We start from the raw sequence: 26,469 nt of genomic DNA, 5'->3' as shown, positions 1-26,469 counted from the left end.
TAACCTATCTAAGAATCAAAACTCAATCTTAATCAAAACCAAGACTCAATCTTAATCAAGAGATTCTAATTGCAATTACATCAACTGAGTGCACCGTAGCAATAACAGAGCTCTTTCAGCTGAATCTAAACTACTGCATAGAAATAAAGCATCTAATATAATCAATAACATTCTGTATTTTTAATGAACAAAAAATAATTCTGATTTAATGATTAATTCACTCCACAACATAAATAAATGAAATCAATTACGAAATCAACACTGATGAAAGTAAATCAACTGTAAAACTATAAAGCAAAATAATTAAATTTGCAGTAAAGGAAAAGTAAATGTATAAAACAGGAAATAGCAGTGAAATCCACCAGTCACTCGGCCCAAGCCACCAGCAAATACTACTTAACTACTCTAGAATATAGCGAATGAATAGCAACACGAATTATGTATTATTCATCAGATCCAAATGTCATTACAGCATGATGTGTCCTTCAAAATCACGCGCTGTATATTAAAATTACAATTGAAGTAAAAAGGTGAGAAATTTCCTCCTCTCTATTGAACTAAAGGGAACAACAAAGTTGATTACAAAAATGATTTCCATTACAAATTTGGAATATACAAAACTAACTGATCAACAAGATAATATTTGAAATATCTTTCCATCATCATTCAACAGTAACAAGTCGAATTTGGTATTGCAACTAGAAGAATTTGGAAAACTACTGCAACAACAAATCTCCGAAAATTGCCTTCAAAGAACCTTCCATTTCTCTTAATACAGACCGAATTTTGGCAAACTGCATGTTATAAAACTAATTCGGTCCATTCTGGACAAAACCCATGTTTCAGATTTTCCAGATTCTCCTTCATTTTTTGGAAACGTCCAATGCAAAACCGTCACTTATTATTCCAACGAATTTCTGAGTTGGAATATTTAATTGTGAGTTGGAGATCAAATTTGCAATTTTGAAAAGATCTTGGAGGCTAAAATCATGAGTGATGTTACAAAAAATCCATTAATAAACCATCATTGGTAGAATCATGCATAATAATCATCAATTTATTAAAATTAAAGGAGAAAATTAGTATTTATCCATAAGAGCATAAATAATTATAAAATGGAATTATAAGATAAATTATGATAAATGACGTGATAAAAAATAGTAGAAATGGGTGAGATAGGCGTTGAAAAGTGATAATAACAATGAAAAATTAGCGGCCCAACAAAAATCTATACACAACTTCACACAAACATACTATACTCACACTTCTACCTATTCCTAGGCCCTCCCATAAGGCCTTTGATACCAAGAAAGAAAACAAAGTTACACACAAATAATTTCAAACCTTCAATCACAAATATGATACACATACATAGTTGGAATTAGATCCAACAAATTGTAAATTGGGAAATCGCAGTTGAGAGAATATCTCAACAATCTACAACAAATCAAACCAACTCCAAATGAATTCTAGCATACAACATTAACGGAAGCATTACCTTCAACATTCACTATATAGAAGATGTTCTTTTGTGAGGATAAATTTAAAAACAATAAAAAATACATTAACAAAAAAATTCAATTTCCACATTAATTTCATACCAATTTTATATAGAGAAATAGAGTAATTGAAAGTAAAAAAAAAAAAAAACATTTTTTTGTTATAATTGTTTTCTACTTTTTAGTATATATAATTTCTTCACTAATCAATATAGAGTTTGACAGAATCTAAAAATATAATATTGATATTACAATCTAGTACAAGGTGATATATAATTGATTTTATGTTTTATTGACATAACATAAAATTAAATTATTTTAGTTTATATTAAGAGACATAGTTTTATCTCGATTTTATATAAAGAGATGAGGTAATTGAAATTTGAAAAAATCTTATAAATTCAATTTTCATTATGAAAGAGATATGTAATCTATTTAATTCTTAATATACAATTGATATGTATCATTTAAAAAATTATTAATAGCAAAAGAAATTTCAATATGGATTATGAATGAAATATTTCAGATAGGGATTTCTTATTTCATTGATAGATGCTTTTTAATGCAAGGTAAGAGGGAGATTTGTAATTCCTTTAATGCTTAATATGGAGTTGGCATGCAACATTTCAAAAAAATATTATTAATAAAAAAATAGATGTAAATATCTACTCTATATAAAATGAGAGATTCTATTTCATGAATATATGTTTTTTTAGTTAAGTATGGGGAGATGTTGTCCCTTAATATTACATTTTAAAATAATAAAATAATATTTATATTAACAAATTAAAAAAAAAACTAACAATCAAATCTTTAATTTTACATAACTTTATATGGAGAGAAATAATCAAAAGTAAGATGTTTATAATTTCATCTATAATTGCTTTTTTCTTTTTAATATGAGGGAGATGTCACAACTCAATATTGACCTCATAGTTAATATTCATATTGCAATCCAATTACAAAGAGATGTGTAATTAGTTATCTCTCTCACCCCCCCCCTCTCTCTCTCTCACACACACACATAACACAACAAATGTTTTAGCTTATGAGAGTTTTGATTTACAATTAATGGGTGCACTATTAAAGCACACCTATAAGACACTAGTTGAAATCCTAGTGGGTTAACCTAAGAAATAAATTATAATGTAATTGAAATTAACCCATAGTAATATTAGATCTATCATTTAGAGGTGCAAATACTTTTTCAAGTTTTACAGCCTAAAATATATTTTCACTTTAAGGACCTTGACAGTGGTGAGTCCGGGGATCGAGGTGGGGTCTTGTGGGATGAGCCCACCACCCTATCGAAGTGATGGACATTAAAATCTAGGGGTCGCAGCTTGTCCTTGACATGAGCCTGCATGCAACATCATTGATGGATATTAATAACATGGTTGGGGTGGTGATAATTATGTTTTCGTGGGTGGTGGTAGAGGTTGTCCCTTGAGTAGGGGTGAGGAGACAAAACCCCTACCTAGAATGTGTGTGCTATGACTTGTTGTTCTCTGGGCATTTCTCTGTTTAAACTTTGAGAACTAGGCAAAGTCTAGGAGGGCCAGAGGAGTGGAGGCACTAATCATGGAAGGAGAATATCCATTTGGGTGTGTGGTCTGGTGGGAGTCGGTGGAACACTTGTTCTAGATGAAGCTGCAAACGAGATTGGGTTATACAAATAGATAGTGGGAATTTTCGCTCATGGAAATTGTTCTCCTAGTCACTTAGTTTCAGTCAACTCTAGGGTGAGTGCATGGAGCTGGGTTACACTTTTTGGCAAGACAAGGCGTGTTTTGGGTGAAAAACAACAACTCAATTGAGCCATTTTAAGTGCTTGATCAAGCAATATTTGTGCCCTTGATTGAGCTATTTGAGGGCTTAAACAATGTAACACGAGGTTATCTAGGAGCTCGATCAAGCCAGTGGGTCGATTGGGCCATGTTTTAGAATTTTCCCGCCAATAAAACCTAGGCATGGAATTAAAAAAAAGGTGGCTCGATTGAGATATGAGCTCAATAAAATCTTAAAGCTACATATAGCTATAGGCTAGATCTAGCCTTAAAGCTAGATCTAGCTATAGGCTAGATCGAGCCTTAAAGCTAGATCAAGTTATAGGCTAGATTGAGCCTTTATTTAACCACATTAAGGGCTCAATCAAGGGTTTATTAAACCCTCGATTGAGCTATTTTAATTTCAAAATCAAGTGCTTGATCGAGTGTTTTAAGTGCTCGATTGAGCTCTTGATATCCTAAAAATCACAGCTTTATCACCACTTTTGCAGATTTCTCTACAACCCCATTTTGTACCCATTGGATTTAGGGCAAAATTTGTCCTTAAGTTGCTGAGTTTATCATGTTGGATTCATGAAAGAATCCTATATCCAATGACATATGATTTTGACACTTTCGAATTCATATGATATCTTTCATCTAATTTCTTTTAAACACAATGTTTGAATTTTTTTGTGATAGTTTCAAATGGACTGAATAAAAAATAAATAACATAAAATATAAACAACAAAAAATTTTCAAAAATCACCAATATCTCCATTTACGAGTCCTCTTCAAAAGGGTACTCTTGGGTTTTTAATTTATTCAAAGATTTGAAAAAAATCTTACGTGAACACATGTATCTCCAAAATGCAATTGAAATATTACTTCGACAACTTTGAAAAATAATAAAAAATATAATTTTGCATAAAAAATAATTTTTTGATTTGAAAAACTTACTTCTCTCCCTATATATATATATATATATATATACTAAGTTATGTTATGTGAACACATGCATACCTCTTAACATGTGTGAAAATCTGCAAGGACATGTGTTGCATTTAACGGAAAATTGAGAGATTATACAACACTAATTTTTTTTGCAAAAAATATCTTTAGGACAACAACATAATTCTTCACATATTGTCTTTTTAATTTTAATCAAAATTCACAATGCTTATATGATTTTTGAGGGCTTTAATTTGATAAAAGAGGAAGAAATTGAAATTTCATCACCACATTTGGCCCAAAATTGTAACCCATATTCATACATCCACCTTCTGGTAATCTCTCTCTAGTATGATATTTTTCTTGTTAGAAATTTTCTCATTGTTGTTGGTGTGTTGGTTGTCTGAGTTTGATAAGGTTTTGGATTTGGCAACTTGGAGTAAGAATTTAGTCTTGTTCTTCTCTATTAAAAATGTTTGTTGATTCGAATAGAAATTGACTTCCACCCGTGGTATTCATCCACTCATGGAATATACCTATGGCATTGTGCATGGAATCCACCCATGGTATTGTAAGTGAGATCCACCCATGGTATCTACTCACCCATGGAATTTACCTGTGATATTATAACTAAAAAAGATTATAAGTAACAAGTCGCATTTTGTAAAAGGAAAAATTTTCCACCACAATGTAGCATTTACAGTTATTATCTGTTTTAATAGAAAAAAAAAAAAGTTTCTTTTTGGGTTTCTTATTATGTGTTCTCCTCTTTTCTTCTAGCATTTCAATTTTTTAGATCTTGAGGGCCTCTCCCAAGATCTGGACCAGTGGTATTAAATTTAGGTTACGACTAAATGGGAATGAGGGTTTGTGCATATTTCAATTTCAAATTTTTGCAACAGTCTTAAACAAACATCATGCATGTGTCATGACCTCCACAGAGCACCTTTTTGGGCAAAGCAGGAAGATATTTTTTTGTCATTTTTTTAAGAATTTTTTGGGCGATAAGTTTGTCGATCATATATGAAACATTTGGTACAAAATTTACAAAAAAAAAAATAACATTTCTGGGTTCCTTGAAAAAAAATACTCAAATTCAAAAAACAAATCAACCGAATCAAAGTTCGAATGAGGGAGATATCGCTGAATTAAAATCAGCTGTGTTGCAGAAATTTCTCTCACTGCAATTTGTGGACGGTGAGTCTCCTATCCTTTTTTGTAGTTTTGTGTAGAATTTCAGAAACATTATTGCAGATTTTATATCCTCTTGAAAAATCACCAATTTCAAAAAAAACTTGGTCGAATCGGAGTTTGGATGAGGGATACATTGCTGATTTAAAATTAGCTATTTTTTTAGAACTTTTGTGACGATGGGACAGTTGCAACATAAATATGAGTTTCCATAGTGTCCATATACAAAAATCGGCTGCCCTACAAACGACCCAAGGCCATCGTTCAGGCAAACCCGAAAATACAACTCGATCACCAACCCACCTTTCACACGGAAATAAAACCTGTCGCTGGTATCATCTGGAGGGGCACGCGGGGACCAGGACGAGCCAGGGAGCCACACCACAACAGCCCATACAGCTCCAAGAACTTGGAGAGCGGAAGGGGAATTATTCACATATGCCTCCCAGGCCGAGCCTGGCCAACATTACCGCTCATGCGCTACCGAGTGGGGATGGAGAGAAGATGAAAATCGGCCGCCCTACAAACGACCCAAGGCCATCGTTCAGGCAAACGCGAAAACACAACTCGATTACCAACCCACCTTTCACACGGAAAGGAAACCTGTCGCTGGTATCATCTCAAAGGGCACGAGGGGACCAAGACGAGCCAGGGAGCCACACCACAAAAGCCCATACAGCACCAAGAACTTGGAGAGCGGAAGGGGAATTGTTCACATATGCCTCCCAGGCCGAGCCTGGCCAACATTACCGCTCATGCGCTACCGAGTGGGGATGGATAGAAGACAAAAATCGGCCGCCCTACAAACGACCCAAGGCCATCGTTCAGGCAAACTTCAATTACATGGGAAGATGCAGAATGGTAATTCTATTTCTAAAAATAGATTACAACAAATATTCTGAGTTATATTGACCGAGTTATGCCCATTTTAAATTAGTTTTTATATTTGAAGCAACATTCAAAGTGGGTTCCCTTTGGAGATGTGCCCTCCCACCCTGCTTTAGTAGGCACCTGCTTCACATTCATTAGTTTCAACATGTTAGGGTCCAACCCTAACCCCTTTATTTATGTAATAAACCCAATAGGGTCGAGTCATAGTCATAGTTAGTTAAAGAGTCAATAAAGCCCGTATTAATAATTGTAAGTGGTTGACCCGCATTTAAGAAAGGGACCAAAGTTAGTTGCAAATGGACCATAATTAATAAATAAAGTGGTCGACCCATGTTATGCAAAGGATCACTAGTCGTTAGGTTGTTGGAGGTCATTTAGCTATAAATAGTCATAGTTAGAAGGGAAAGATCATCAAGTCTTATTTTGTAATCGAGCTCTGATCTACTAGAGGTTGCCCCCTAGAAGAGGAAAGTGAACTTTGCATTTATCTCTGAATAATAAAACACTTGTTGTTTTTCTCATTTTATTTTGTGTTCTCGGTTGTATTTCTTCACATATTTGGTATTCTCGAATTTCTTGTTGGTCAAGAGCATTACAAGCAAGGAAAATTTTAAGGATGGAAAATTTTCTTGAAGTTTAAAAACATTGGCGAATCTCACTATTCCCTAATATGCAAACTATAAAATGTTTATTGATATATTTGTAAAATTATTCAAATTTATAATGATTTTATATATAGTCTCTATATAATGTTGGCGATTTTTAAGGTAAAATAATTTTATATTCTAAAATTTGGGCGAATCGTCTTTTATAAAAATTGGAAATTGGCGAATCTTTTTGTGGGAAAATCATGGAAAATTAGCCCACTGGGCGAAGATTAGCCCCTAAAATTTTCCATGATTACAAGTGGTATCAAAGCACTTTCTAGGGCTGGTTGTACCTCCAATTTTTGCAAAAAAAAAGAAAAATTAGGCTAGAGACGTGTTCCGATGTCTTTAAACCACTGGATATGTCGTTGAGTGCATAAACCTATGGATTTGGGGAGGCATGCATGTAGGAAATACAAGAGGTGGTCATGGTTGTTGGACTCCCTTGTAACCCCTGTGGGTACCCCTTCGATTAGTAGCACATTAGACAGAACCGCACACGGATTACACTTCCACGTACCCTTTGGCTATATCGGAAGCCCCTTCAATCCCCTGAAACCTCACCTTAGATAAGCCGTCGGATGTCTTGCTGCTACAGTACACTAAGAACAACACTCCAGGAGATTGCTCGCTCGTACGATAGGGTAGTCGGGTAGTACGACTAAGGGTATAGTTGATCCTCCTTAGTTAGTGCCCTAAAAGAATGGGTTGAGTACTATTGTTGAACCCTTATGTATATTGTGATATGTATACCTAATATTGCAACTTATTCGGAATCAAAAATTATTTGTCAAATTGTCCAAGTGCTCTTTTGGCGTGGAAGAAGTTGAGTATTTGGGACACATTGTGGATCGTGAAGGTGTCAGGGTTGATCCCAAAAAGATACAGACAATCCAGGATTGGCCCCAACCAAAAACCTTAAAGAGTTTGAGGGGATTCTTGGGTCTCACTGGCTACTATAAAAAATTTCTCTGCAATTATGGTCACATTGCTAGACCCCTCACTAACCTTCTTAAGAAAAAATCATTCCTTTGGACTGATGCAGCACAACAAGAAGTTGTGGCTCTCAAACAGGACATGTGTTCCACTCCAGTATTGGCATTAACAGACTTCACCAAATCTTTTGGGATTGAATGTGATGCTTGTAGTACTGGTATTAGTGATGTCTTAATGCAAGAATGTCGAACGTTGGCTTTCACCAGCCAAAAACTGAGTGGGAAGCATCTGGGTAAATCTATCTATGAGAAAGAGATGATGGCCATCTTAGATGCAATAGATATGTGGTGACCATACTTATTGGGGCGACATTTCTGAATCCACATAGACCATCAAAGCCTTAAATATTTTTTGGAGCAATGTCTATCCTCGCCACAACAAAATAAATGGCTGGCCAAAATGGTAGGATATGATTATGAGATAATTTACAAGAAAGGACGTGACAATGTAGTAGTGGATGCTTTATCACACCAATTTGAGGATGAAAGCACCCTGCTATCAATCTCTCTTCCCATACCAGATTGGATTGAAGAACCCCACAAGGAATGGTTTTCACACCCCTCTCTCCCAACTTATTAATAACTTGAGAAAAGATCCTAATTCCTCAGTCAACTACTCTTGGAAGGATGATATTCTTCGCTACAAGGATTGAGTAGTTATATTTCCAAGATCCACCCTAAAAACTCACATTTGGCAGAGTTGCACCCATCTCCCACTGCAGGGCTTGCAAGATTTTAGAAGACTTATGCTCGCACTTGTCGTTCTTTCTTTTGGATGGGCATGAAAAATTACATCCTTAATTTTGTAGCTAAATGTGATTTGTGTCAATGCCACAATTGAGAAACAGTCAGGTTACCCAAAACCTTATAGCCATTGCCACTCCCTGCCTCTGTCTGGACGGATGTTTCCATGGATTTCATTACTGGTCTCCCAAAGTCGGGCAATAAATCTGTCATCATGGTGCTTGTGCGCAGACTTTCTAAATATGCTCATTTTTTCACTCTACCCCACCCATCTACCCCCACTTTGGTGGCTCAAGCTTTCATGGACTAGATCTTCAAACTGCATGGCATGCTAACTTCCATTGTGTCTGATCGTGACCCGACTTTCACCAACAAATTTTGGCAAGAAATTTTCAAGCTATAATGCACCCAACTCCAACTAAGTACTTCCTATCATCCTCAAACCAATGGTCAAACTGAAGCATTAAACAAATGTGTGGAGACATACCTTTAGCTGAATGGTGGTATAATACTAATTATCATGAAGCCATCAAGATGACTCCACATGAAGCAGTGTATGGCCAACTCCCACCTTCACCTATTTCTTATATCCCTGGATGCTCTAAGGTGCAAGCAGTTGATAAACTCCTAGAGAACCGTGCCGCCATGCTAGCCTGTCTCAAAGATAATCTCCATCAAGCTCAAAATCGAATGATGCAACAGGCAGACCAACATCGTTTAGAGAGCACATTTCAAGAAGGGGATCAAGTATTCCCGCGGCTGCAACCATATAAGAAAACATCGCTCAAATAAAAGGGCTACCAGAAATTAGCTCCAAAATTCTACAGAGCTTATCAAATACTTCAACAGATTGGAGCAGTAGCCTACAAGTTGGTCTTGCCACCAACTTCAAAATCCATCCAGTCGTCCATGTATCATGCCTCAAGAAAATGGTGGGGAGCACTTGTAGAATGGAAATCAGTCTATCCAAATTGGATGAGGAAGGTTCACTCTGACTCCAACCAGGACATGTCCTCGATACTCGTGAAAGACATCGTCATGGCCACGCGATCAAGGAAGTCCTCATCAAGTGGAAAAATACCTCTCTAGAATATGCGATCTAGGAACCGATCACTATTCTTCAACAGTTTCCGCAGCTTCAACCTTAAGGACAAGGCTTCTTTTGATGGGGGAGGGCATGTTAGTGTCCAACCCTAAACCCTTTATTTATGGAATAAACTCAATAGGGTCGAGTCATAGTCATAGTTAGTTAAAGAGTTAATAAAGCCCGTATTAGTAATTGTAAGTGGTTGACCCACATTTAAGAAAGGGACCACAGTTAGTTGCAAACAGGACATAATCAATAAATAAAGTGGTTAACCCATGTTATGCAAAGGACCACTAATCATTAGGTTGTTGGAGGTCATTTAGATATAAGTAGTCATAGTTAGAAGGTGTAATATACCTAGGGGGATAATATGGGTTACAAAGGGAGGTACCCAAGGGAATGATGTAATAATGGGATGGGCCATAGTAATAAATAAGGTGGTTAACCCGTATCATGTAAGAGACCATAAGTAGTTAGTAATAACGTAATAGGCCCATGGTATTATTAGATGGTATTGAGGGAACCATGGTAATGACCCATGGTACTGTATGTATGAGGCCTATATAGAGGCTAGAGACTCCACATTAAGGGATGTCAAGGAATATTATATGAACAGGCATATGGCTTTTGGAGTGTTCTCCTTCCTTAAGGAGTCAATGTATGGTGTTGCCCTACCTTAAGGGTTTGATCAATAAAGAGAAGCATTTCTATCTATTCAGATCTTGTTATTTATGGTGTTATCTACAGTTATTGGGTATATTGGTATTATTTTCATATATTTTCAGATTAGATATATAATAGAAGGGAAAGATCATTGATCCTTATTTTGTAATTGAGATCTGCTCTACTGGAGGTTGCCCCCGCAAAGAGGAAAGTGAACTTTGCATTTATCTCCGAATAATAAAATACTTGTTGTTTTTCCCATTTTATTCTGTGTTCTAGGTTGTATTTCTTCGCATATTTGGTATTCTGGAATTTCTCGCAGGTTAAGAGCATAACACAGCATAGCAGCATCCGTCTTAGGTTCTTTGGAGACGTGCCCTCCCACACTAAGCTATGTAGGCACTTTCTACTTCATCAATAGTCAACATCACGGTTATGGGTCAACCACACAAAATCCTTGCCATCGAAGTCTATTTACTAGGCCACACACTGTTAGTATCACAGTTGGTCACAAGCATTATGGGGTATCTCTATCCTTGAATCTTCGTTTTTAATGGATATGGGTCATCCACAAACCCACACTTCAAGTCTAGTTGTTAGGCCACACACTGTCAATGTCACAATTGGTCACAAGCATTACAAAGTATCTCTATCCTTGAATCTTTGTTCATTGAAGTTATGGGTTAACCACACAAAACCATTCTCTTCAGTGGTTCTTCATATTAAATAAAGGCTTCTTAGGAGAGAACTTCACCCAATGGGGGCCATTGCTTCTTAAGGAGGGAGGAATGATTGTAAAGGAGGGAGGAATGATCCAAATAGAAATTGACATCCACCCATGGTATTCAATGCCCCATGGTATTTATCCACTCATGGAATATACCCAAGGTATTGTAAGTGGCATCCACCTATGATATTCATCCACCCAAGGTATTTATCCACCCATGGAATTTACCCATGGTATTCATTCCCCATGCTATACCCATGGTATTATAATTGAGATCCACCCATGGTATTCAGTCACCCATGGTATCTACGCACCCATGGAATTTATCAGTGGTATTATAACTAAAAAAAGACTATAAGCAACAAGTCACATTTTGTAAAATGACATATTCTCCACCATAATGTAGCCTTTACATTTATTATCTGTTTTAATAGAAAAAAAAAATTATTTGTAGTTTTTTTATTGTGTGTTCTCTTCTTTTCTTCTGGCATTTCAATTTTTCAGATCTTGGGGGCCTCCCCCCATGATCCAGATTATTTGTTGGTAGTAATTGGGTCATTTTCTTGGTCTCCCCCTGCAAGTTCTTGTAGAGCTAAGCTATTAGGTCCATGGTGTTTTCAAAATAGTTAATCTTAGTTCACGACCGGTTAGTTATGCTCTTCAATTTATAATGGTATTATGCTTATCGAGGTTTGTACCTCTTGTTTCTTGTATCAAAAAGAAGGGGTGTGTCTCGTCTTCTTATAGATAATTATGTTCTAAGGTCCGCATAAGAGGTGGCATGCACCTTGAATGTATTTGGTATCAAGTGGTTAGGGTGGGATAAAGGTTTATTGGTAACCAATGTGTTGCAAGAGTTTTTTCTCTATGCTTGAGCAATGCATATTTCTAATGGTGGTAAATCATGTGGACACTTGAGGAAAGAGCACACCTAACGCATCATGCCTCCGAGGAAACAAATGCATAGTAGGAGAGGTAGCAGTGGAAGAAAAGCCTAGGGTCAATGCCAGGTTCATTTGTTCACCCAGGACTTAGTTGACGTTTATTTTAATTGTTATAGATCTAATCTAAAAATATAAGATAATAGAAATATACCCAAGAAATAACAAGATCTGAATATAGATAAAAATGCTTATTTATTGATCAAACCCTTAAGGTAGGGCAACACCATACATTCACTCCTTAAGGAAGGAGAACAGTCCACAAGCCATATGCCTGTTCATACAATATTCCTTGACATCTCTCAATGTGGAGTCTCTAGCCTCTATATAGGCCTCATACATACAATACCATGGGTCATTACCATGGTTCTCTCAATACCATCTATCTAATACCATGAGCCCATTACATTATTACTAACTATTTGTGGTCCCTTACATGATATGGGTTAACCACCTTATTTATTACTATGGCCCATCCCATTATTACATTATTTCCTTGGGTACCTCCCTTTGTACCCCATACTATCCCCCCTAGGTATATTACATTCCACCCTCCTTAACATGTTTCATCCCCGAAACATGGGAATAACACAAATAATAAGATCTACTCAAAAGACTAGTCCACTGGTACCATGCACGTGCATCTAGCCATCCAAGAGAAAGGTGAACCCTCGATCTTGTTGGTGCCTCGCTCGCTTGAGATGGAAGTTGACCTTGGCAGCTCTTCCTTGTTGATGTGTAGTAGGTGGACCTTTGCTCCTCTCTATCTTTCATGCGGGGGTTGTTGTGCTTGTGGCTAATTGGTTTCCATCTTGTTGGTTGTTTTCTTACGGGGTGATGTGGGTGATGATATGTTGAAGTTTTAACCCACAGTGTCTTTTTCTTTAATTCACCCCTTATTGGATCCTGACTGTTATCTGGTGCATGTTGTGGTGCCTGCTATGGTGTCTTATCTTCCAATATTACTTCAATCACTGAGCCCTCATCTGATGTATCAGCACCTGTAGTCTTTTCTGCTTCAACCTCTGTTTGTGTTTGATTGTCGATCATCAATGGCTCATCATCTAATATGTCAGTCCCTGGAACATCTTCTGCTTCAGCCTCCAAGAACTCTACCTGTTTATTGATGGAAAGGCCTTGTAATGTAATTTTCTTCTTTTTATACCAGAGCTTCAAGAATTTCTTCTGCACATTAATATTTATAGTACCCACCGATTCCATCCATGGGTATCCCAAAACAACATCCTCATTAGCTATATCTGAAGCATAAAAATCAGAATGCAATACATATTTGTCCATAGAAATCTTCAAATCTTTATAAACTTGCACCTGCTCATTATTAACTTGTGTGTGCTCCACGTGTTTCAGTGACACTTGTAATTTTTTTGCCAAGTTGACATTTATGATATTTTGCTTGCAACTCGAATTTATAAACACAATGATTTTCTCCTTCTGAATCAATCCATGAACCTGCAATAAGGATATACCAGTAGGAAATAACCCCTTACGTGTCTCATTTTCCTTTTTTCTAGCACGAGACCATTTTTCTAAAAGGACTCTTTCAAATTTTGCATCTGAAAGTTTGGTCAACTGCTTGTTGTCAAGTGAGAAATACCATTTGGTAGCCTCATCTTTGAAACCAAGCCACACTTAATCCTTCCAATCTGTCCCATATGTGAACTTTCTTTGTTTTATGAATTCTTCAATAGTAGGGCCATTATCTTTTCCTGTAAAAAACATCTTGCTAGATGGCCAAAAAAAAAAAAAATTACTTGGCGAAAATTTAAAGTGGCCACAGTTTAGTCAATATTGCTCAGAATCCCTATTATGACCTGTTTTTGGAAATGGAATGACCATTCTGCATCTTCCCATGTGATAGAAATCCTGATCTAGACACTGGAATTTCCTATTCACACTGCAACCGTCCCGCCGTCATAAAAAAATTGCTGAAAAAATAGCTGATTTTAAATCAGTGATATCTCCCTCATCTGGAATCCGATTCGACTGATTTTTTTTTGAAATTGGGTATTTTTTCACAAATAATTCAAATATTCAATTAGATTCTGCAGATTTTGCATCAGAACATACAAATCTGTGCCACAAACTCACTGCCCCAAAAAATGTCTACAACAGCACTGTTTTTTAGATCAGCGATATCTCCTTCATCCGGACTCTAATTTGGTCGATTTTTTTTTTTAATTGGGTGTTTTTCTCAAATAATCCGGATCTGTAATTAGATTTTGTAGATTTTTCCCAAAACATACAGATTTGATCTACAAATTCGCCACCCCAAAAATTTCCTACAAAAATCAAAAAAGGAATTCTCCACTTTTGCCCAAGAAAGTGCTCTGATACCACTTGTTATAGATATGATCCAAAAATATAAGATAGTAGAAATATACCCAAGAAATAACAAGATCTGAATATAGATAAAAATGCTTCTTTATTGATCAATACCTTAAGGTAGGGCAACACTATACATTCACTCCTTAAGGAAGGAGAACACTCCACAAGCCATATCCCTGTTCATACAATATTCCTTGACATCTCTCAATGTCGAGTCTCTAGCCTCTATATAGGCCTCAAACATACAATACCATGGGTCATTACCATGGTTCCCTCAATACCATCTATCTAATACCATGGGCCCATTACATTATTACTAACTATTTGTGGTCCCTTACATGATACGGGTTAACCACCTTATTTATTACTATGGCCCATCCCATTATTACATTATTCCCTTGGGTGCCTCCCTTTGTACCCCATATTATCCCCCCTAGGTATATTACATTAATGGTGTACCTCTTGAGACTCGGTGAGAACTTTGCAAGTTGGAAACCATGGTGGGCTTGGAAAGACAATCTCACTCTGATTATGAGATTTTGGAGCAGGTATCCAACTAGATACTTGACCCTGGTTATACCAAGGGTGGAGGAAGCAATATCTTAATGCAATCGCTTTGCACTAGAAAATGAAGACACTATTGGGCATGGTTCTAAAGGATAAGCAGGTGGAAAGGTATAATGTGTTTGTCTCCTTGGAGGACATTAAAAGAATGTTGAGAAATCAACGTTTATGTATGGACAAGCTTGATGCTAGCCTAACCCATGTGGAAGGGTGTCTTCAATGTGATTTTGACACACTTGTTCCTGTTGGTTCAAGTGCAAGAGATACAACCCTTGTATCTTCTTCAAACCCTAATGGTCTAGTTAGTTTGATAGTATTTCTAATATAATCCTTTGTTTTGTACTGTCTCATTACAATCGTAGTGTTTGGTTTTACTTTTTGAATTTCACTTACAACCATAGTGTTTGGTTTTACTTTTTGAATTTCGCTGTAAAAGTTAGCAGGAGGATTTTGCTCACCCTTTGATGATAGCAGGAACTTGCCAACATGATAGGAAGAAACTACACCCTATAACTAATCTCTATAATTTGGTTGTAAATATATTTTGAAGCAATAAAGTTCTTTACTTTACCAACCAAACAAAAAAAAGTTTGTATTTTAAGTAAAGGAAATTAAGTCTTTTAAATACTTAATAAATCCTAGATTAAAATAATTTTATAATAACTTAAAAAATCTAAAACAATATAATATATATAAAAAATATTTTTATAAAAATATAAGTATTAGTAAAAATAATAAAATTTAAAAAAATAAATAAAATATATTTTCATAAATAAATAAAAAAGTAAGTAAGTAATTATTGATAAAAATTATATAAAAATGAGATTTGAATGAGCTAAAAATAAACATATGTTTAAAAATGATTTATTAAATATATAAATTAAAGTAAAAAAACCAAACAAATGACATGGGAGTGTAATTCTAAAACATTTTTAAACTAAATCTTCAAAATTTTCACTAAGGCTTAGTTTAAAAATTATGTTTTTTTGTCCCGAAAGTTATGGAAATTCCTTATATTTTGAAAAAATCAAGTAGGGATTTTTGTAAATCCAAATAAAAGTTGTTAAAATTCATAATTTTAGGTTTCCTAGACGTTTTTGATGGTGTTAAATCTATTTCCATTATCAAAATCATAATTCAAACACTGCATCTACAAGATTTTTTGAATTTTTTTACCCTGGATTCCAGCCACTTTTAATGATCAAAGCAATTCCTCAGCCTCCCTAAAAGACTCCTTTAACTAATAATAAAGAAAAATTGAAAAATAAGCGTTTAAGAAACTAAGATAAAAAATCATGATTAATATTGATTAATATAAAAATTGCACTTTTGTCAATTTTGTATGTCCTTCACTTTTCTCATGTCGTGTCCATGGGCTTTTCGACAAAATTTATGAACAGACTTTTCGTCAAGTTGTGTTCCTGTGTTCCTGTTTTTGTCGACAAAATTTTGTCATAAATTTAATGTTGAACGTTTTTTTATAGCGATGGGTTTAGTTGAAGTTACGTGTCAATTGTGATAAAGGGAACGCTTCGTAAAAATAAGACAACGATTTTCACCCGTTGGATAACAATATCACCCTTCTCCGGGATTTGGCATATCCATTGACTTTTCTTCACCTGTCTTCTTGGATCATAAGTTTTTCCTTGGGTCTGGTATGTCCATTGATTTTTCTTCAGGTTCTGTTATTGTTTTTGTCCACAAAATTTAGCCACAAACTTTTCAGGTTGTTTTTGTCTACAAAATTTAAGGTTGAACATTGGTTATAGCGATGGTTCACCTGAGGTGATGATCGGTCCGACAAATAGTATTTTGCCCATGTGGATAATAGTATTTATTTATTCAACATTCCCGTGGATGATCGGTCCGACCAATAGTATTTTGCCCATGTGAATAATAGTATTTATTTATTCAACATTCCCTACGGTTTCCACCTATCCATATTTCTAGTAGAAAAGTTTTGTTATTACCAATCTTAAAATAATGGTTTCATTGTGGTAGAAAAGTCTGGTTCCTATCAATCTTGCAATAACAGTTGGACTGTGTTTACCCTTCATTCACGACTCTTTATCTTGTTCACGACTCTTGTGGCCTTTTTGTACCCTTCATTCCAACGACTCGTATGGCCTCCTATAGGCAGGTAGAGCATGGAGCCTTTAACCTAATCACGCTAGGTGCCGAACCATTCGCTACACGGTGCGGACCATGAAATCTACAATAATAACTGATTTTTTGTTTATTTTATTTTATTTTATTTTATTTGGAAGTTGGTTTTAGAGCGTGTTTTGGGCACTTAATTCACTTTATTGTTAGTGAGTTTTGTATTTTAAGCCAGCCATTTTAATCATTGATCTGAGTTTTTTTAAGAAATTTAGACTTTAATATATTTTTTTAATCAGTGATTTAGATAATTTAAAGATTAATTTAAATATTTGAGGGAAAATTTATATGGGATAAAGTTTAATGGAGAGTAGAATATTGACTTCTAACATGTCAAATCAGATAATTTAAAGATTAATTTAAATATTTGAGGGAAAATTTATATGGGATAAAGTTTAATGGAGAGTAGAATATTGACTTCTAACATGTCAAATCATTTTGTAAAACTCATAATAATTATGTTTTTTTATTTTATTTTATTTTATCTTTAGTCATTTCAAAACAAAAATCATCTTGTAAAACTCATAATAATTATGTTTTTTATTTTATTTTATTTTATTTTTAGTCATTTCAAAACAAATTATTAGAAGGGGAAATAAATCATTTTTATGGTTAGTCTTCCAAAATTCTAAAGACACTATTGCTTGGGATCCAATTGACGCTGAAGGAAAAATTTACTTGGAGTTTTTCCACCTTCAAATAAATCAAATTAGAGATGAATACCATGGGAAAAACCATGGATTCACAAAAACCTGGAGCTCGAAAAACATTAGTAACTTAACTGAATCAAATTTACTTGAACTACCCTAACAGTCCCCCCCATAAACATGACTCGAGGAGATTAATCTGGTCTCAATCAGTCATCAACCATCTCACCTGAGATCTCACATTCCCCCCCTCAAGCTAAGGTGTCAGTGCACCTGCTACCCTGGTACCTATCCAAGTTGTCCATCCCATAACTTGATGACTCCAAGCGCCACTACAGTACATGTATGCATAGTCAAAGTCTTAAGGCCTTACAAAAATTCATGCTTTTGTGCCATATGTATCCGTGAACAACAAGTATTACAACTTCTTGGGGAAATACACCTATCTTGGACCAAAACCCTTAGGGTATTCATACACCATTACTGTTATCACGTCACTAAAATTCTCATCAGATGTTGGCTCCTTCACTATCCTCAAACCTTTGACTCCTTTTTTTTCTCATCCATATGACCACTCTCTTGCTACACCATTAGTTTTGCAGATCCATATCTTGCTCCAAACTTTCTTGCTACTTGACCTCTCTCTTTGTATATCTCCAATCCATGTTATTCATCCACGTCCTTGTTATCATTGTGCGTCCTCTTCCTCGATTTTCTTGCTACTCTTTATTTTCTCCTCATTATTTACTGCCTCAAATTATTCAACTCAAAAAAACTAACTAGTGTGTCTCATGAAAGCTCTATTGAAGCTTCACATAGGAACATACTCCAATCAACAAATTAGCACACAAATATTTTCATCCTCTAAAAGTAGCAATGCATTCTCCCAGCAACAAATATTCATACAACTTATCACAATAATCTTTTGGCACACTCATGCTAGCTCTAGCCACTCTCACGCTAGATTTGGATTTGGCTACTCCACTCTATATCGACCACACCTGCTAAAACAAAAAATGCAACACTTTAACACTAGCTATATTCTTGCTTATACTCTGAAAATTGGGCATGGATTCATTTCTTCCTTACACACTACATTAAAGTAGACATTCATTGCTTACTAGATTGTAGCAATGGACTTCCTATCCAACAACTTCCAAGCTTCATGTGTCACTGTTGGGGGTTTCTTTGTTACTCCTTCAATTGGAAAATATTGATCCTTCAGAATCAATATATCTTGCATTTATTTTCTCCATAAGGCAAAATTGGCCCCATTCAACTTCTCCATATTACTTATTGTATTAGTCTCCATACTGCTCAGCAGACCTATCTCACATTATTAACAATAAGAAGTTGCAACTATGCTACCAATTGTTAGGATTACAAAACACTGAGAGAAGTGGTGGTGTCTAAAGACACCATTGCTTAGGATTTGACTAGCCCCGAATGAAAAATTTACTTAGTCTTTCCCCCTTTAAATAGACCAAATTAGAGACGAATACCATGGTAAAAAACATGGATTCTCATATATGTGGAGCTCATAAACTGTCAGTAACTTTACTGAGTCAAGTTTACTTGAACTATCCTAGTAAAAACATCTAAGAGCGAGATGCAAAAAGAACTTGGGAAATTTCAAAGGGTAATAGCGAAAATAAAGGCTCTCAAAGAAAAAACCTACTTGAATATCAAAGAATCAAGGAGTCAAAGAATTTATTTATGATAAAAAAAGATGTATTTAAACCATGAACAATTACAATTGTCTTTGTATTGAGTAACAATACATGAAATTTGTAAACTTGGATAACTAACTTTTTGTAATGAATATTTCAACTTTAATAAATCCTTATTGATTTATTGTATTCCCTACTTGAAATTTCATAATAACATCTTTATTTCTATTGTGTACTATCTTTTTAGATTATTTTTGTATATAATATATATATTAGTAATGTAAAATTAGTTGGCACAATATCATATATATATATATATATGAATAAACAATAAATAAATAGATTAAAAAAACTATAATATATTATAAGGTGAAATAAATAAATAAAATAACTAACAAATTTATAATATATTATAAAGTCAAATTTAAGTAAATAAAAAGATAAACAACATCGTATATAAATGTGAGTAATTGTAAAACAATAAACAAAGGTTTAGTTAAATATTAAAGGAAAGAGATGAAGATAAAAGTAAAGAGAAGGAAGGAAAAATTTTAAAGACTAAAATTAATATAAAACATATAAACTAATAAATTAAATATTTATTATACTATAATAAAATTAATTAGTTTATATTTATTTTTTTGGAGTTTAAATTAATATTAACGGCTTAGTAAGTGTAGGTAAAAAAATTTGATGATTTTTCTTTTTTTAGAAATTCTAATATTTAGAAGTTGTATTTTTTGGTATAGTGAAATAATGGTAATAATGATCGCTTTTGAACTTTAATTGTAATTGTGTTTTTAAAGAGTTAGAATTTTGATAATATTTTGAAAAAAAATATCATTAAAATGAAAAAAATAGATAATAAAACTCAAATCTTAAAATTTAAGTAAATATTAAGTCTCTTGCAATTTACTTATATATAATATATTTCAAAATCAATACATCATGGTTAATGTTTTGCTAACATTAAATGGGTTTTTTAGCTAAGAGGAGAGAATTTAAAAGCTAAGGAGTTTGTGAATTGTTAAATGGCCATAAAGCCATTAACTACGTTGTAACTTGAATTTGTCGAAATAAAATTAGCAACTATTGAATATTACTTTTGTCATTTTAGTTTTCAGAGTAAAATCTCCTTATTCATTATCATGGAATGTTATGCATATTATGTGTACTTAATTATTATGTGATATCTATGTGAAGGTCGTGTTATTCTCAATTTTGTTTTAATTGTTTGGTATGGATCAAATGTAGATTATTAGAAGTTAATTCTATTGAGAATCAATGTTTTTTTATCTTCTTGCTTAACACAACAACCATGAAAGAGACCATCTAATTAATTGTTTTCATTAAGACCTATAGTTGTAAGAGTATCATTGTTGCAATTGCTTGCTCAAATTTCTATTTATGTCCTATATAGTGGTAAGTAGTGGATTATGGAGATTGTTTGTAAGACAAGCAATGGTAAGTCTTTAATAAGCTTGCACACAAAAAATGATGAAGGATTGAGATCATACACTTCCCCTACAACCCATATCCAATTGTTTCTTGGATATTGGGGTTATACACATATCATACATAACAACAAGGGTGTTCTTTACCATGTAATATTTGCTAGTATCCTCTCCTTTGACTTTTTGATTCGATGAATGCATGTAAGCATCAAATGAATTGTTAAATTAGCAATATATGCGTTAATTCTTACCTTCCATTAACCTTTGGATTTTATCTTTTCTTTGTTGTGTATCCAACACCACTTTATTGATTCTTTTTTATTAGCAATGCATTTAATAGTTTGTTGCTTCTCTCAGATTTCATTAAATGTGGAAACAATGATATGTACAAATATATTACTTGTATTGAACTTGATTATAATCACATGGGACATGTTTGGGAGTGATACCATCCTAAATTAAGAGAATGGGCATTAAGAAAAACATTTATATTTCAAAACCAATCACATAAAACAAATACAAGGTCATTCCTATGTCAACTGCTATTTTTTAGAGAAAGAAAATGATTTTCTACTTCCTAGCCTCATCTAAGCATATTTATTCACATATCTTGTTATGGAAAATATTGGAATTTAACCAAAATGTCCCTGTTCTAACTCATTGTTGGAGAAATGCATTATACTTATTGTTTTCTTGAATTCAATGCTAGAGTAATCAATTATATTGCTTTTGGAGTATAAGAAAATGTGTCCATTAATTAAATCAATTCTATCTTCACTTATGATGGAATGCATCACCCTTGTTTCATAATGGAGGTAATTCATATACATTTTTTAATTGTTGGATTATATTTACAAGCACATATGCAGGTTTTGGGTAACTCTGCTACATAATATTGCTTAATTTTGATAATTAATGGCTAGTTGTTGTGGTTTTCATGTAAAGATTGGAGGACATATTTGTTACCTTGTTTCAACCAATAAGACCAATCATTAATTAAGTCTCGAGATGTCTCAAAAGTGAACAACCTGAGATATCTAATTCAGTTTGGTATTAACATGCAAAGGGGTTGTACAGAATAAAAAGTTATCAATTATATAAAATTGCAGGGACTTGATTTTTTTTAAAGGAATTTAGAAGTTTTATATTAATTAAAGGTTGGATTATGGGCCATAACCCTTACAACAATATTATGATATTTGAAGAAAATCCAGTTGGAAATTTAATTTTTTCAATAACCTCTTTAATATACTTGCTTTGTTGTTCTATCAATAACCATGGAAGGGTGCGTATATTTTGGTCGTCTCCATCACTATTTGAATTAATCTCACTTTGAAATGCATGGTCAACCTCCTTAATGTCATTACAAATATTTGTTATTTTTTATTTATCTCTCCTTCCATCTAAGATTCACCACAAGGTATTTGTTACAATATTCCTGATGTGCATTGTATCAAACAAATGAACAATTTCTAGGCGTTCATGGTAGTGTAGTTTATTGAATTTCTCGGGACAACTTTTCATTCCTTGTGGAAGTGTCATGTTATTAATGACTTGATGATCTACAATGTGAATCATAGTTAAATATATTATAAGAATAATATAACCTATCAATTAGTATAGTGAAGAAAATGCCATAAAAGGACAAAATAATTTAAATATATCATGTATATTGATACATAGACAATTTGATCCATACCATGAGAGACTCTATTATATTGCAACTTCCATGCATGATGTGTCATTCTCCATGGTCTTAATATAGTCTCTTCTTTCCCATTGAGAATGTGTTTTTCAATACTTTGGTACTTATGGTTCTTATAAAGGAAGTGCCTATATTCATCAAACACCTCCTTTCCTAAGCTTCTTGAACAACGATATTTAATATTAGGACCACAAACTGGACAAGCAAATTTACCCTTTGTTTGAAGACCTGCAAGAAATAGAATAAATTTTATATTAATTAGTTTAAGTATGTAAAATGAAGGTCAGACTATTTAAAAAACATACTTGAAATGAACTTCATAAAATTAAACATTATTAAAGTGCAAGGTAACATTATAACATACCATATAAATGTGTTAGCTCGGGGGCATCGTGAATTGTCGATACAAGCATTGCATGGAATTCAAATTCCATTTGTGCAACTACTGGTCTAGAGATATCATACATAGTGACACCATTATATAACTCCATTAACTCATCAATAAGAGGATTGATATATACATTCCTATCTTTGACATGGTACTTACATAATTGATTGAACATGAAATACATAATTACTACATATATGAGTAAATAATTGGACATATATGAGTAAATTAACAAAAAAATATAGGACATAATTATGAAATAAACAAGACAAATGAGATGTTATTGTGCTAAAAAAAATATTCTAAACAAATTAATACCTAGAAAAATCATTGTCAACATTATGTGCTCCCTCTTTATTGACTTCCATGGAGGAATGTTATTGTTGATAACAAAAATGGGCCACACCGAGTAAGTAGATCTGGCCTCTCCAAATGGATTGACACTATTAGTTGCTAATGAAAGCCTAAGATTACGAGGTTCTCTTTTAAACTATTGCCACATTTCCTCTATATTCCTAAATGCATATCCATGTGAAAGCATTCAAAGAACACTAAATTCACTTCTATTCGTGGCATGGTAGTCCATAGGTTTTGATACGCTTTTGCACTTGAACAACTGTTGCAGATGTGGAATTATGGGAATATAACGAAGAACATTGCGAGGAACCCTTTTTGTTACTTTATCAGTTTGATATAGACTCTCATCACATTTTGAGATTTTTTATTTCAATGCATGTTCTTTATAATAGAGAATATCATCATTAGGGCATGTTTGAATAGCTTGATACTCCATTCCAATATCTTTCATAACATAATGTAAATCTTGGTTCGTACGAGGTAAAACATTTTACGGTGGTAATATAAATTCACTTACAAATGTTACAAATTAACGAAATTATGTAGATCAATGTACTAACATTAAAAACAATGGAAAAAATAATAGTTTTTTCATGTATATAGTATTAAATGTCACAAAATATATTACATACCTTAGGATTTGTGTCACACATGTGTTTGACAGACCATTCACCACCTTTGAGTTGACCAATAATAATGTAGTAGAGAGAAGCAATGTTTTTGAGCCTTCATAGAGAGGTTTAGTTACCATCTCAAGTACAAGTAAATCAAAAGCATGATCATCATACTGGCTGTCATCATCATCCATTCCAACATTATTAAATTTCTCCTAGATCAATCTATTTGTCCCAGCTTCTTCAGCTCTGTTATCAACATCATTATCTTCTTCCATAGGATCATTAGTGTGATCCTCAATATTAATTGTTCCATGTTCTTGAACAAGTGCTTGTACTACACCACCTATTCCTCATTGAGAAATTCCCTAGGGGAGCGATACTATACAATTACAATCAATAAAGTAATATTGGGGTGATAACATGAAGGTAGGTTACACTTTTTGGCAAAACCAGGTCGCATTTTGGTTGAAATGGATGCTTGATTGAGCAATTTTAAGTGCTTGATCAAGAAATTTTTAAGCACTTGATTGAATTGTTAAGGCACTTAAAAATATCTCAATTGAGCATTTAAACAAGCTCTCGATCAAGCTCTTGTGTAACCCCAGGTTAGGAGCTCGATCGAGCTTCATGGCTCGATCAAGTCCTAAAGCTCGATTGACTCTTAAAGCTTGAAATTTTAAATTTTATGTAAATATTAATAATGATACGTAAACTTTAATATTGTAAGTATTTGATAGTCAAAAAAAAAAACAAATTTAACTACTAAATACATTCAAATAGGTAATTAACAATGGTGTGGATTAATTTCTGTTTTTAACATTTTGGTATATAGATTTCAAAAATGATTCTATCCCTCTTGCAATTGAAATTGTCATATTCTTATATTTATAATTTAGTAACTTAAAATTTAGTTTTTAATTATGTTGCCAGGAAACGTGGGTTTGGGGACGGGAACGGGGACGGGGACGACATTTTTGGAAACAGGGTGCGTGGGTTCGTTGGGTAATATAATAATATTAAATTTTAATAATTATATTTTATAAATTATAAATTTATAATTAATAATATATATGAAATTTGAATTTGTATATTTTTTCAACTTTAAACAAGAAAACTTTAATGATAATCATTTAAACATGCACATCATTGAACATTCAACATTGACATTGAAATTTCAAAATTTATCACCAAAAAACTGTTCATTGTTTACATATTAACATGAATCATGGTATGGGACAGATTTTGTCACACACAGCTGACTGAGATACACTAGCCAAGTTTCCTACAAACTCAGGAGTACGCTCAAAAATCCTAAAGTATTCTGAGTTCTCAAAGACTCAACATTTTAAACTTTATTTTATTGGGCTGCCTTGTGTGTTTGGTGGGACAGCAGTGAAATATATGCTGCCAGCAGCCATAATTTATACTTTAATGTAGCCACAAGCCTTAAAAAAACCACAGAATTTATATGTTAATGTAATGATTCAATTTTTCAAAAATTAAAATATATATACTATGAACTATTTTACTTTTTCCTGAACAAATTCTGAACCATTTAATTGGATTCTGTTGATCCATGGTGAAATTACATTGCAAGGGCAAGCAACACCATTGTTAGAGGGTAGATAATGAACTGGCTTGAATGTTGTGTAGATGATTGAGTTGAAATACATTCTCACTGAACGATTTATATTGTAAAGAATAGCACAAAGCTATATTCAGTGTATGAATGCATTTATGTAATGCCATTCATTAATGCAAAAAATGATGAAGATTTTCTGTGCTTTATTAATCTAATTGCAACTATTTCAGGTTAAAAGAACTGAAACGTATACTTCTCATATTATAGTATATAGTATAAAAAATTAAAAGTTTAACAAGTGTGGGCTGAGTAGAGGTAAGTTTGTGGCATTGTCATCTCTGTTTAGCGCTTCGGTTGGGTTCCTTAGTGAACAGTGAGCTGTTTTGTGTAAATAGTGGCATGAATCAAGCCCTACAGCTCAGCGTTTGACAACAACAAGGAGGAGGGACTATGCCGCAGCTGTAGGAGGCAAATTGAGTGTATAAAAGTGGACTGACAGTTGTGGCTCATGTTGCAGACAGTCTGAAACAGCAAGAAATTGTGACATTCATTCCGACAAGCCTTTAAAAGAACCCAAAGAACCCAAGAATCCAAGAAACCATTAAAGGAAAAGAACCCAATTTTTTTTTTTGAAGAACCCGGTTCTTCTGGGAAGAACCCGTATCCGAATCCGGTACTTGGGTGCGGGAACCTGGGACGGGTTCGAGAATCCCACCCGTGGGTGCGGGAACCCGTGCAACATAGGTTTTTAATATGTTATAATTTAAATAATCAATTGATTAAATGTAAGAAAATTTATCAATTTGATTTTAATAAATATTATGTTTTTTTATATGAATAAATGTGACTCAAAAATTTGAATTTGATGTTGTTGGAA

Source organism: Pinus tabuliformis, chromosome 8 (genome assembly GCF_031772625.1).
Source record: "Pinus tabuliformis cultivar Carrire ecotype Pingquan chromosome 8, CPIR1, whole genome shotgun sequence".
Lineage (NCBI taxonomy): Eukaryota > Viridiplantae > Streptophyta > Pinopsida > Pinales > Pinaceae > Pinus > Pinus tabuliformis.
This window is presented reverse-complemented; position numbering follows the sequence as displayed.